This window comes from Oncorhynchus mykiss, chromosome 4 (assembly GCF_057628025.1).
Source record: "Oncorhynchus mykiss isolate SJ-2025 chromosome 4, ASM5762802v1, whole genome shotgun sequence".
NCBI classification, from domain to species: domain Eukaryota; kingdom Metazoa; phylum Chordata; class Actinopteri; order Salmoniformes; family Salmonidae; genus Oncorhynchus; species Oncorhynchus mykiss.
Window position 1 is genome coordinate 90230242 of NC_143025.1, and position 13860 is coordinate 90244101.

Here is a 13860-nt window from a genome sequence, read left to right on the forward strand (position 1 = left end):
GTCAGGCAGGATAAACTACAGGTGTGTCAGGCAGGGTCAGGCAGGGTAAAATACAGGTGTGTCAGGCAGGATAAACTACAGGTGGGTCAGGCAGGATAAACTACAGGTGTGTCAGGCAGGATAAACTACAGGTGTGTCAGGCAGGATAAAATACAGGTGTGTCAGGCAGGATAAACTACAGGTGTGTCAGGCAGGATAAACTACAGGTGTGTCAGGCAGGATAAAGTACAGGTCTGTCAGGCAGGATAAACTATAGGTGTGTCAGGCAGGATAAACTACAGGTGGGTCAGGCAGGATAAACTACAGGTGGGTCAGGCAGGATAAACTACAGGTGGGTCAGGCAGGGTCAGGCAGGATAAACTACAGGTGTGTCAGGCAGGGTCAGGCAGGATAAACTACAGGTGTGTCAGGCAGGGTCAGGCAGGGTAAACTACAGGTGTGTCAGGCAGGATAAACTACAGGTGTGTCAGGCAGGATAAACTACAGGTGGGTCAGGCAGGATAAACTACAGGTCTGTCAGGCAGGATAAACTATAGGTGTGTCAGGCAGGATAAACTACAGGTGGGTCAGGCAGGATAAACTACAGGTGGGTCAGGCAGGATAAACTACAGGTGGGTCAGGCAGGGTCAGGCAGGATAAACTACAGGTGTGTCAGGCAGGGTCAGGCAGGGTAAACTACAGGTGTGTCAGGCAGGATAAACTACAGTTTTGTCAGGCAGGATAAACTACAGATGTGTCAGGCAGGATAAACTACAGGCAGGGTCAGGCAGGATAAACTACAGGTGTGTCAGGCAGGATAAACTACAGTTTTGTCAGGCAGGATAAACTACAGATGTGTCAGGCAGGATAAACTACAGGCAGGGTCAGGCAGGATAAACTACAGGTGTGTCAGGCAGGATAAACTACAGGTGTGTCAGGCAGGATAAACTACAGGCAGGGTCAGGCAGGATAAACTACAGGTGGGTCTCCACTCTTCTCAATAAATACATGAACTGGAATATCTATCCACTGTAGTGGACGTCATGAATGGTTTAAAACCATAGTCAAATCTTACTAAGATTAGTGTCCCTCATCCAGAATCTGCCAGAGAAAAGGTTAAAGGGCAATTCGCAGTTGCTACATACATGTTTTTATTAAAAATTTTTTACTTATAAATGAATGATATACCCATTGATTCTTGAGGAATATAACCTACACATTCCTCATGAGCTTAGTTCAACTGTCACACCCCATCACAACCCAAACATAGAAGCTTCTTAACTCCAATGTTTGTAAACCAAGTCAAGGTAAACAAACTTAAAACATGTTTAATCAATCTATGCATGGTCAGTCCTTGCATACATTGCTCCGTCTCAAGCCCAATCCCCCTCGGCTGTTCATCAAAATAGAGGCGGGGAGCCCACTTCATTATTGTTTCAACTACATATTGCCCCTTTAAGGAGGTCTTAGTTTGTACACAGAGTCAAATGTGTTTTTATCTGTGGTACTATTTAATCTACTGTCTTGTCATTGGGCTCCCTGTGTGCTCGGTTGCTTCCACAGTCAGTTTGCTGAGCAGTCATAGGCAGCCATTGGTGGTGAGAGGATAGTGAAAGAAGCAGGACAGACAAGATGGAGGATGAGAAGACAAGATGGAGGATGATAAGAGAGAGATCCTCTAATAAACATCAGTCTGTGAATAGGATTGTCTCCTTGTACAATGGGGTTGTGTTTGCATGCACGGAAAACACACAGAGGCACCAAAGAAACAAACAAACAAAACTGAATATTCAAGATTGTATTGTAGGGATCTACATTCATCTTTCCCACTCAAACCCTTCATGGTGATTGGTGAATACATTTGACCTTTAACCCCAGCCAGCTGCACACAGGGAGGGCACGTCAGTTCAGCCAGGTGTTGCCGAGGCCCATCTCTCTCTCTCTCTCTCTATTCCTGTCTCTCTCTCTCTCTCTCTCTCTTCCTGTCTCTCCTCATCACTCCGGCCCATTCAACAGCCAGCATTAATCTCATCACTCTGGCCCATTCAACAGCCAGCATTAATCTCATCACTCTGGCCCATTCTTTCTTTTTTTATGATTTTTTAAAATGTAACCTTCATTTAACACATTTTTATTAACAATGACGGCCTACCGGGGAACAGTGGGTTAACTCTGGGTTAATTCTACAGCCAGCATTAATCTCATCACTCTGGCCCATTCCACAGCCAGCATTAATCTTCTGCTATGACAACAACACATCCAGAGACATACAGTGCCTTGCGAAAGTATTCGGCCCCCTTGAACTTTGCGACCTTTTGCCACATTTCAGGCTTCAAACATAAAGATATAAAACTGTATTTTTTTGTGAAGAATCAACAACAAGTGGGACACAATCATGAAGTGGACAACATTTATTGGATATTTCAAACTGTTTTAACAAATCAAAAACTGAAAAATTGGGCGTGCAAAATTATTCAGCCCCTTTACTTTCAGTGCCGCAAACTCTCTCCAGAAGTTCAGTGAGGATCTCTGAATGATCCAATGTTGACCTAAATGACTAATGATGATAAATACAATCCACCTGTGTGTAATCAAGTCTCCGTATAAATGCACCTGCACTGTGATAGTCTCAGAGGTCCGTCAAAAGCGCAGAGAGCATCATGAAGAACAAGGAACACACCAGGCAGGTCCGAGATACTGTTGTGAAGAAGTTTAAAGCCGGATTTGGATACAAAAAGATTTCCCAAGCTTTAAACATCCCAAGGAGCACTGTGCAAGCGATAATATTGAAATGGAAGGAGTATCAGACCACTGCAAATCTACCAAGACCTGGCCGTCCCTCTAAACTTTCAGCTCATACAAGGAGAAGACTGATCAGAGATGCAGCCAAGAGGCCCATGATCACTCTGGATGAACTGCAGAGATCTACAGCTGAGGTGGGAGACTCTGTCCATAGGACAACAATCAGTCGTATATTGCACAAATCTGGCCTTTATGGAAGAGTGGCAAGAAGAAAGCCATTTCTTTAAGATATCCATAAAAAGTGTCGTTTAAAGTTTGCCACAAGCCACCTGGGAGACACACCAAACATGTGGAAGAAGGTGCTCTGGTCAGATGAAACCAAAATTGAACTTTTTGGCAACAATGCAAAACGTTATGTTTGGCGTAAAAGCAACACAGCTGAACACACCATCCCCACTGTCAAACATGGTGGTGGCAGCATCATGGTTTGGGCCTGCTTTTCTTCAGCAGGGACAGGGAAGATGGTTAAAATTGATGGGAAGATGGATGGAGCCAAATACAGGACCATTCTGGAAGAAAACCTGATGGAGTCTGCAAAAGACCTGAGACTGGAACGGAGATTTGTCTTCCAACAAGACAATGATCCAAAACATAAAGCAAAATCTACAATGGAATGGTTCAAAAATAAACATATCCAGGTGTTAGAATGGCCCAGTCAAAGTCCAGACCTGAATCCAATCGAGAATCTGTGGAAAGAACTGAAAACTGCTTTTCACAAATGCTCTCCATCCAACCTCACTAAGCTCGAGCTGTTTTGCAAGGAGGAATGGGAAAAAATGTCAGTCTCTCGATGTGCAAAACTGATAGAGACATACCCCAAGCGACTTACAGCTGTAATCGCAGCAAAAGGTGGCGCTACAAAGTATTAACTTAAGGGGGCTGAATAATTTTGCACGCCCAATTTTTCAGTTTTTGATTTGTTAAAAAAGTTTGAAATATCCAATAAATGTCGTTCCACTTCATGATTGTGTCCCACTTGTTGTTGATTCTTCACAAAAAAATACAGTTTTATATCTTTATGTTTGAAGCCTGAAATGTGGCAAAAGGTCGCAAAGTTCAAGGGGGCCGAATACTTTTGCAAGGCACTGTATACACAGACTGAGAGGCAGGAGGAGAAAGAATAGGAGACTTTTGTCCAGGACTTATACAAGACAGGCAGAGGGAGGCAGGTAGACTAGGAGACTTTTGTCCAGGACTTATACAAGCCAGGCAGAGGGAGGCAGGTAGACTAGGAGACCTTGGTCCAGGACTTATACAAGACAGGCAGAGGGAGGCAGGTAGACTAGGAGACCTTGGGTCCAGGATTTATAAAAGACAGGCAGGAAGAATAGGACCAGATGCAGCCATTCGTGTCTGCTTTGTGAATGTACGCATAGCCTATAAAGGAGATGGCTGGACAGATACTCCTGATGAATATGCATGGCTGGACAGATACTCCTGATGAATATGCATGCAGATCATTACTTATGCAGGCACAACGTTGGGTGTAAATAAGGCTGATTGTGTCTCAAGGTGTATTTATGTATGGAGAGATTATGGAGAGACACTTTAGGTAGCTGAGAAGGCTTCGTCCAAACCAGAAGTGGTTTGGTGAGCCGCCTGGAGAGTAACCATGCCTGTGGTTTGGTGAGTAACCATGTCTGTGGTTTGGTGAGTAACCGTGCCTGTGGTTTGGTGAGTAACCGTGCCTGTGGTTTGGTGAGTAACCTGGTGAGTAACCATGCCTGTGGTTTGGTGAGTAACCTGGTGAGTAACTGTGCCTGTGGTTTGGTGAGTAAGCTGGTGAGTAACCGTGCCTGTGGTTTGGTGAGTAACCTGGTGAGTAACCGTGCATGTGGTTTGGTGAGTAACCTGGTGAGTAACCGTGCCTGTGGTTTGGTGAGCCGCCTGGTGAGTAACCATGCCTGTGGTTTGGTGAGTAACCTGGTGAGTAACCATGCCTGTGGTTTGGTGAGTAACCTGGTGAGTAACCGTGCCTGTGGTTTGGTGAGTAACCGTGCCTGTGGTTTGGTGAGCCACCTGGTGAGTAACCGTGCCTGTGGTTTGGTGAGTCACCTAATGAGTACACGTGCCTGTGGTTTGGTGAGTAACCATGCCTGATGTTTTGGTGAGTAACCGTGCCTGTGGTTTGGTGAGTAACCTGGTGAGTAACCATGCCTGTGGTTTGGTGAGCCACCTGGTGAGTAACCGTGCCTGTGGTTTGGTGAGTAACCGTGCCTGTGGTTTGGTGAGCCACCTGGTGAGTAACCATGCCTGTGGTTTGATGAGTCACCTAATGAGTACACATGCCTGTGGTTTGGTGAGTCACGCTCCCCTAATGGGTAACTGTGCGTGCCTAGCTCAGCAGCAAGCCTTGTATGTGGCTCAGGACAACAGGGTTCAAAACCCAGGTCGGTCACATTGTTGACATGACCTGGGTGGGTCTCCGTGAGGAGGAGGTCAAAGGGTATTGTTTGCATAGCCTACTGTAGGTACTGTAGCAGGGCTGGGCCCAGTCCCATTTTAAATTCCAGTAAATTCAGAAAGTTCTAATTCCAAATTCTAATTCCAAATTCTAATTCCAAGTTCTAATTCCAAATTCTAATTCCAAACTGAAAATGGAATCTCTGTGTACTATCTGAGTTACTGCGGTGCATTAAGTACTAATTTGCTAACTTCTCGTTGCTCTTCCGTTTCTCTTTTTTTTTTGTATCGTCATTAGGCACAATATACATGATCCCCGTGTTTTTAGCTCCGAGACGCCGGCACTTTGAGAAGAAGAAAAAGACACCGCTGATTTATAGGCACATTGAACTCTATCGGATTGTGCTAAAACGATGACGTCATATCGAATTCGGCCATCTTTACACACGTTCGCCAATCGATTGGAATTCAAATGGAATCGACCCCACCCTGACTGTCGCCCTGTTGCTCTGGTAAAGAGGCATAAAAAGCACAACTGGTCAGATGAGGATGATGATGTTCTCACCCTTCTCCTGATGTTTTCATGTGACAGCTGTGTTTGTTCCGCTCAGAGAGTGTGTGGATGGAACATGACTATAACCACTTGTTTCCTTAAAGTGCCTTTTACAACCCACTGATTGGTTCAATTTGCTGTTGTGGACAGTCATTTGAGGAAATATCTGGTTCAAAGGCTTGAGTTGTTTAAAATGGATTTGATTTGGCGCTACGTTTCTCAATGGGAGGATGGATACCCATCGGTAACACAAAAAAATGGACATTTTGTGGATCTGATGCGATTGACATCAAGGTGTGGGACATTGTGGTGCCTGTGTCCTCTGCTAACCTGATAGCTGTTCATTGCTCTTGAGTAAAGAACACTAATTGCACCAAGATAGAGATTAAATTAAAACTTAAATACTTTGCTTTTACACTGTCGAAGCATTACGTAAATGAATAAATAAATCAGCTTCATCTATGAGATAGTGCTACTCAGGGACCCCAAGACGTGAAGCCCTGAACTAGCTCACTGATTCATCTAATTAATCAAGGGCTTGATGATTAGTTGACAAGTTGAATCAGGTGCTAGCTTTGGAATAGATCAAACAAATGAAATGGCTGGGATGGCCTCTCCCTGAGGAGAGGTTTGGAATGGCTGGGGGGCTCCTGAGGAGAGGTTTGGAATGGTTGGGGGGCTCCTGAGGAGAGGTTGGGGGTCCCTGAGGAGAGGTTTGGAATGGCTGGGGGGCTCCTGAGGAGAGGTTGGGGGTCCCTGAGGAGAGGTTTGGAATGGTTGGGGGTCCCTGAGGAGAGGTTTGGAATGGTTGGGGGTCCCTGAGGAGAGGTTTGGAATGGTTGGGGGTCCCTGAGGAGAGGTTTGGAATGGTTGGGGGTCCCTGAGGAGAGGTTTGGAATGGTTGGGGGTCCCTGGGGAGAGGTTTGGAATGGTTGGGGTTCCCTGAGGAGAGGTTTGGAATGGTTGGGGGTCCCTGAGGAGAGGTTTGGAACGGTTGGGGGTCTCCTGAGGAGAGGTTGGGGGTCCCTGAGGAGAGGTTGGGGGTCCCTGAGGAGAGGTTGGGGGTCCCTGAGGAGAGGTTGGGGGTCCCTGAGGAGAGGTTGGGGGTCCCTGAAGAGAGGTTTGAAAACCCCTAGAAGACATGGAATAGTAATGGAATGACTGCATTAAAATAGATAGAACAAGGGTATAATACAGCTCTATCCCTAAATGAGGAAGTTGTATCTGTTATAAAATATCACTTTGCCTACTAATGCCTCTTTGGGCGACAGGAAGCCTAGTGGTTAGAGCGTTGGGCCAGTAACCAAAAAGTTGCTAGATCGAATCCCCAAGATAACAAGGTACAAATTTGTCGTTCTGCCCCTGAACAAGGCAGTTAAACCCACTGTTCCTAGGCCGTCATTGTAAATAAGAATTTATTCTTAACTGTCTTGCCTAGTTAAAGGTTAAATAAAAAATCTATAAAAACAAAATAATGCAACATAGGGCCACTAACCCAAGATGACTCGCTACAGAGAGTAGCAAGACTCCCGGGCCTTCAGAAACTATTCACACCCCGTCACTTTTTCAAAATGTCGTTGTGTTACAAAAGGTGAGATTAAAATGAATTGAATTGTCATAAACAAACATGAAAAATAAAACACTTGGTCATAACCACGTCATAATGTCATAACAGCTGGCATAATATAGCCTCCACATTTACTCTGTACCGGTACCCCCTGTATATAGCCTCCACATTTACTCTGTACCGGTACCCCCTGTATATAGACTCCACATTGACTTTGTACCGGTACCCCCTGTATATAGCCTCCACATTGAGTCTGTACCCCCTGTATATAGCCTCCACATTGACTCTGTACCGGTACCCCCCTGTATATAGCCTCCACATTGAGTCTGTACCCCCTGTATATAGCCTCCACATTGACTCTGTACCGATACCCCCCTGTATATAGCCTCCACATTGAGTCTGTACCCCCTGTATATAGCCTCCACATTGAGTCTGTACCCCCTGTATATAGCCTCCACATTGACTCTGTACCGGTATCCCCTGTATATAGCATTTCACTGTATTTTTAAAATTTGTATTTAACCTTTATTTAACCAGGCAAGTCAGTTAAGAACAAATTCTTATTTTCAATGACAGCCTAGGAACAGTGGGGTTAACTGCCTTGTTCAGGGGCAGAACGACAGATTTGTACCTGTCGGGGATTCGATCTAGCAACCTTTCGGTTACTGGCCCAACGCTCTAACCACTAGGCTACCTGCCGCACTGTATGGTCTATAACTGTTGAATTTTGCGCATGTGACAAATACAATTTGATTTGATTTGACAGGTAGGCTATGGTGTATCGTAACACCCTGTATATAGCCTCCACATTGACTCTGTACCGTAATACCCTGAATATAGTCTCCACATTGACTCTGTACCGTAACACCCTGTATATAGCCTCCACATTGACTCTGTATCAGTACCCCCTGTATATAGTCTCCACATTGACTCTGTACCGTAACACCCTGTATATAGTCTCCACATTTGATTTGACAGGTAGGCTATGGTGTACCGTAACACCCTGTATATAGTCTCCACATTTGATTTGACAGGTAGGCTATGGTGTACCGTAACACCCTGTATATAGTCTCCACATTTGATTTGACAGGTAGGCTATGGTGTACCGTAACACCCTGTATATAGTCTCCACATTTGATTTGACAGGTAGGCTATGGTGTATCGTAACACCCTGTATATAGCCTCCACATTGACTCTGTATCAGTACCCCCTGTATATAGTCTCCACATTGACTCTGTACCGTAACACCCTGTATATAGTCTCCACATTTGATTTGACAGGTAGGCTATGGTGTACCGTAACACCCTGTATATAGTCTCCACATTTGATTTGACAGGTAGGCTATGGTGTACCGTAACACCCTGTATATAGTCTCCACGTTTGATTTGACAGGTAGACTATGGTGTACCGTAACACCCTGTATATAGTCTCCACATTTGATTTGACAGGTAGGCTATGGTGTACCGTAACACCCTGTATATAGTCTCCACATTTGATTTGACAGGTAGGCTATAGTGTATCGTAACACCCTGTATATAGCCTCCACATTGACTCTGTATCAGTACCCCCTGTATATAGTCTCCACATTGACTCTGTACCGTAACACCCTGTATATAGTCTCCACATTTGATTTGACAGGTAGGCTATGGTGTACCGTAACACCCTGTATATAGTCTCCACATTTGATTTGACAGGTAGGCTATGGTGTACCGTAACACCCTGTATATAGTCTCCACGTTTGATTTGACAGGTAGGCTATGGTGTACCGTAACACCCTGTATATAGTCTCCACATTTGATTTGACAGGTAGGCTATGGTGTACCGTAACACCCTGTATATAGTCTCCACATTTGATTTGACAGGTAGGCTATGGTGTACCGTAACACCCTGTATATAGTCTCCACATTTGATTTGACAGGTAGGCTATGGTGTAATGGAGTGTTCTGCCTTGTTTGGTAGGTTTTCTGGGTTTTGACACTCTTATGTAGGCGTCCTAACCAGACATAAAATAACACAATACATATGTCACAACAGGTTAAAATATATGGGTCACGACAGTGTTATGACCATTTTTACAGTTTGCGACAAGTTGTCAGCTGTTATGACATGGTTATGATCGCGTCATAACGTGTTATAACGCTGGGTGTCAAGTAAAGTGTTACCAAATAAAAGTCGAATATATCTTGATTACTTAAGTATTCAATGCACGTTAGAATCACCTTTGGCAGCGGGGAGACTCTAAAAACTTTGCTCACCTGGATTGTACAAAAATTCTTCAAGCTGGTTGTTGATCATTGCTAGACAGCCATTTTCAAGCCGATTAAAGTCAAAACTGTAAATAGGCCACTCAGGAACATTCACTGACATCTTGGTAAGCAGTTCCAGTGTAGATTTGGCTTTGTGTTTTAGGTTATTGTCCTGCTGAAAGGTGAATTCATCTCCCAGTGTTTGGTGGAAAGCAGACTGAACCAGGGTTTCCTCTAGGATTTTGCCTGTGCTTAGCTCTATTTTGTTTCTTTTAATCGCCCCAAAATAAACTCCCTAGACCTTGATGACAAGCATACCCATAGCATGATGCAGCCACCACCATGCATGAAAATATGAAGAGTGGTACTCAGTGTTGTGTTGGATTTGCCTCAAACATAACGCTTTATATTCAGGACATTAAGTTCATTTATTTTCTTATTGTAAACAGGATGCATGTTGGGAAAATGTATTCTGTACAAGCTTCCTTCTTTTCACTCTGTCAAGTTGGTTAGTATTGTGGAGTAACTACAATATTGTTGATCCATCCTCAGTTCTCTCCTAACACTACAATTAAACTCTGTAACTGTTGTAAAGTCACCATTGACCTCATGGTGAAATCCCTGAGCGGTTTCCTTCCTCTCCGGCAACTGAGTTAGGAAGGACACCTGTATCTTTGTAATGACTGGGTGTATTGACACACCATCCAAAGTGTAATTAATAACTTCACTATGCTCAAAGGGATATTCAATGTCTGCTTGTTTTATTACCCATCTACCCATAGGTGCCCTTCTTTGCAAGGCATTGGAAAACATGCCTGGTCTTTGTGGTTGAATCTGTGTTTGAAATTCACTGCTTGACTGAGGGGACCTTACAGATAATTTATATGTGTGGGGGTACAGAGATGAGGTAGTCATTCAAAAATCATGTTAAACACTATTATTGCACACAGTCCATGCAATTTAGGTGACTTGGTATTCCCATTTGTTAAATCCTGAACTTATTTAGGCTTGCCATAACAAAAGGATTGAATACTTATTGACTCAAGACATTTCAGCTTTTCAGTTATTCATTTCTAAACATTTCTAAAAAACAACATTTCTACTTTGACATTATGGGGGAAGGCCAGTGACACAAAATATACATTTAATCCATTTTAAATTCAGGCTGAAACACAACAAAAATTAGGGAAAAAGTTCAGGTGTGTGAATACTTTCTGAAGGCTCTGTAGACGCCAACAGGCCTGTTTCAAAAGATGGGAGACAAAAAAAAAAAAACAGAATAATTGAGGTAAATTACATCTCTTGATGTTAGCTTAATGAAAATAAATATCTATCTCTCCTGTTCCTAATGGTCCATCTTTCATCTGAATTAACACAAAGCCTTGAAGGCCTCGTGCTATTCAACGAGGCCTTTTCCAATGGATATTCACGTGTTGGGCCTAATGTTCAAGACGTTGGATATCTATGCACGCTGCAGCATAGGCTTGGCCTAATAGAGTGTATTCAGCACATTTGAAATCATCTCAATAGAGCTAATGGAATCTTGAGTGGCCAATAAAAGTACATATTTAAATGAAAGACCCCATGGTGTTATTGTTCTCCTGTATTCATGAATCATCAAGGCCTCCTGTATTCTCATGCTAATCTAACATCAGGATATTTGTTTTTATTTATTTTGTGTTCAACATAATGAATGAACCCGTGGGGTTTTTTGTTTTTTTTCTCTCTCCTTCCAAATGGTGTTTTTCAGACGTTTGTGTAGGTCCTGGCACAGAAACAAAGACACAACCATTGTCCTCCATGATTATTAAAGTAAACAGAGTGGAGGGTGCTCGTCTTTGGAGGCAGCTGCAGGCACTTGAGGGGAGGAAGAGAGGGGAGGAAAGGCCCGAGCCAAGCAACCCTCAAGACTCTCTGTCAGAGAGGTGAGCCCATTATTCAGAGGCTTCTAGAGAACAGCAGAGCACTACGATAATTAGCTTTGAAGATCCCGGTCGTCTTCGTGAAGCACCAAAGGGAAGAAAACAGACAAACGGGGAGGGACGATCAGGACTCAATAAGAACTGCTTGTGTTCCCCTTTCCATTGAACCAGGTTTTGCTACAGTGTGCCTTAATGAACAGGGCCCAGATCCAGCTCTGGGTTAGGACTCATCTGGGTGCAGTGCTGCAGTGTAATGACAGACAGCAGCTAAGGAACAAAACGTTCTCGACCCGCTTCCTCTTTATTCAAAGGGACAATCTGCGATTGCGACATTCAATTTTGGATTCTGGAACAATATAACTTATGCCTCATTGAGCTTTAGTTAAATATAAGCATGTTTTACACCATTACAAACAACGCAATTGTAAACAAATAATGTATAGCCTTGAAATACATGGTTAAAACTATCATTTTGATATCATGGAGGGCCACACCATACATCTATTGCTCTGTCTATGAATTTGAGATTTGTTATTCCCTCAGCTGTTAACCGAAAGTGTGGGGGGGGGGGGGGGGGGGACTGCTTCGTTATCGTTTGAACTGCAGATTGTCTGTTCAATTATACCCTGTTACCAGTACATCAAGAGTAGGATGGGGCACACGGTCTGCTTGGCTGGTTATTGTTCCTTTTCTATGAAGAATAGATACCAGAACACTGATAAATGTTCCCAGCACCTGCATGTTACTGGATGTGCTGAACGCTAAATTTAAAACTAATCTTCCTAGTACTTACCACGGTGCTTCTACTTGCTCTACGGTGATCCATGATGCTATAGGAAGGACTTTATAAACACATTAGATCCATGATGCTATAGGAAGGGCTATATAAACACATTAGATCCATGATGCTATAGGAAGGACTATATAAACACATTAGATCCATGATGCTATAGGAAGGACTATATAAACACATTAGATCCATGATGCTGTAGGAAAGGGCTATATAAACACATTAGATCCATGATGCTATAGGAAGGACTATATAAACACATTAGATCCATGATGCTGTAGGAAAGGGCTATATAAACACATTAGATCCATGTTGCTATAGGAAGGACTATATAAACACATTAGATCCATGTTGCTATAGGAAAGGGCTATATGTCGGGTAGAGAGGAACCAGGCTCTGAGGGGTGGCCAGTCCTCTACTGACTGTACTGGGTAGAGAGGAACCAGGCTCTGAGGGGTGGCCAGTCCTCTTCTGGCTGTACTGGGTAGAGAGGAACCAGGCTCTGAGGGGAGGCCAGTCCTCTTCTGGCAGTACTGGGTAGAGAGGAACCAGGCTCTGAGGGGTGGCCAGTCCTCTACTGGCTGTACTGGGTAGAGAGGAACCAGGCTCTGAGGGGTGGCCTGTCCTCTTCTGGCTGTACCGGGTAGAGAGGAACGAGGCTCTGAGGGGTGGCCAGTCCTCTTCTGTCTGTGACAGGGTAGAGAGGAACCAGGCTCTGAGTCCTCTTCTGGCTGTGCCGGGTAGAGAGGAACCAGGCTCTGAGGGGTGGCCAGTCCTCTTCTGGCTGTGCCGGGTAGAGAGGAACCAGGCTCTGAGGGGTGGCCAGTCCTCTTCTGGCTGTACTGGGTAGAGAGGAACCAGGCTCTGAGGGGTGGCCAGTCCTCTACTGGCTGTACTGGGTAGAGAGGAACCAGGCTCTGAGGGGTGGCCAGTCCTCTTCTGGCTGTACTGGGTAGAGAGGAACCAGGCTCTGAGGGGTGGCCAGTCCTCTTCTGGCTGTACCGGGTAGAGAGGAACGAGGCTCTGAGGGGTGGCCAGTCCTCTTCTGGCTGTACTGGGTAGACCAGAGGAACCAGGCTCTGAGGGGTGGCCAGTCCTCTTCTGGCTGTACTAGGTAGACCAGAGGAACCAGGCTCTTAGGGGTGGCCAGTCCTCTACTGACTGTACTGGGTAGAGAGGAACCAGGCTCTGAGGGGTGGCCAGTCCTCTTCTGGCTGTACTGGGTAGAGAGGAACCAGGCTCTGAGGGGTGGCCAGTCCTCTTCTGGTTGTACTGGGTAGAGAGGAACCAGGCTCTGAGTCCTCTTCTGGCTGTGCCGGGTGGAGATTATAAACTAGAGAGGAACCAGGCTCTGAGGAGTGGCCAGTCCTCTTCTGTCTGTGACAGGGTAGAGAGGAACCAGGCTCTGAGTCCTCTTCTGGCTGTGCCGGGTAGAGAGGAACCAGGCTCTGAGGGGTGGCCAGTCCTCTTCTGGCTGTACTGGGTAGAGAGGAACCAGGCTCTGAGGGGTGGCCAGTCCTCTTCTGGCTGTACTGGGTAGAGAGGAACCAGGCACTGAGGGGTGGCCAGTCCTCTTCTGGCTGTACTGGGTAGAGAGG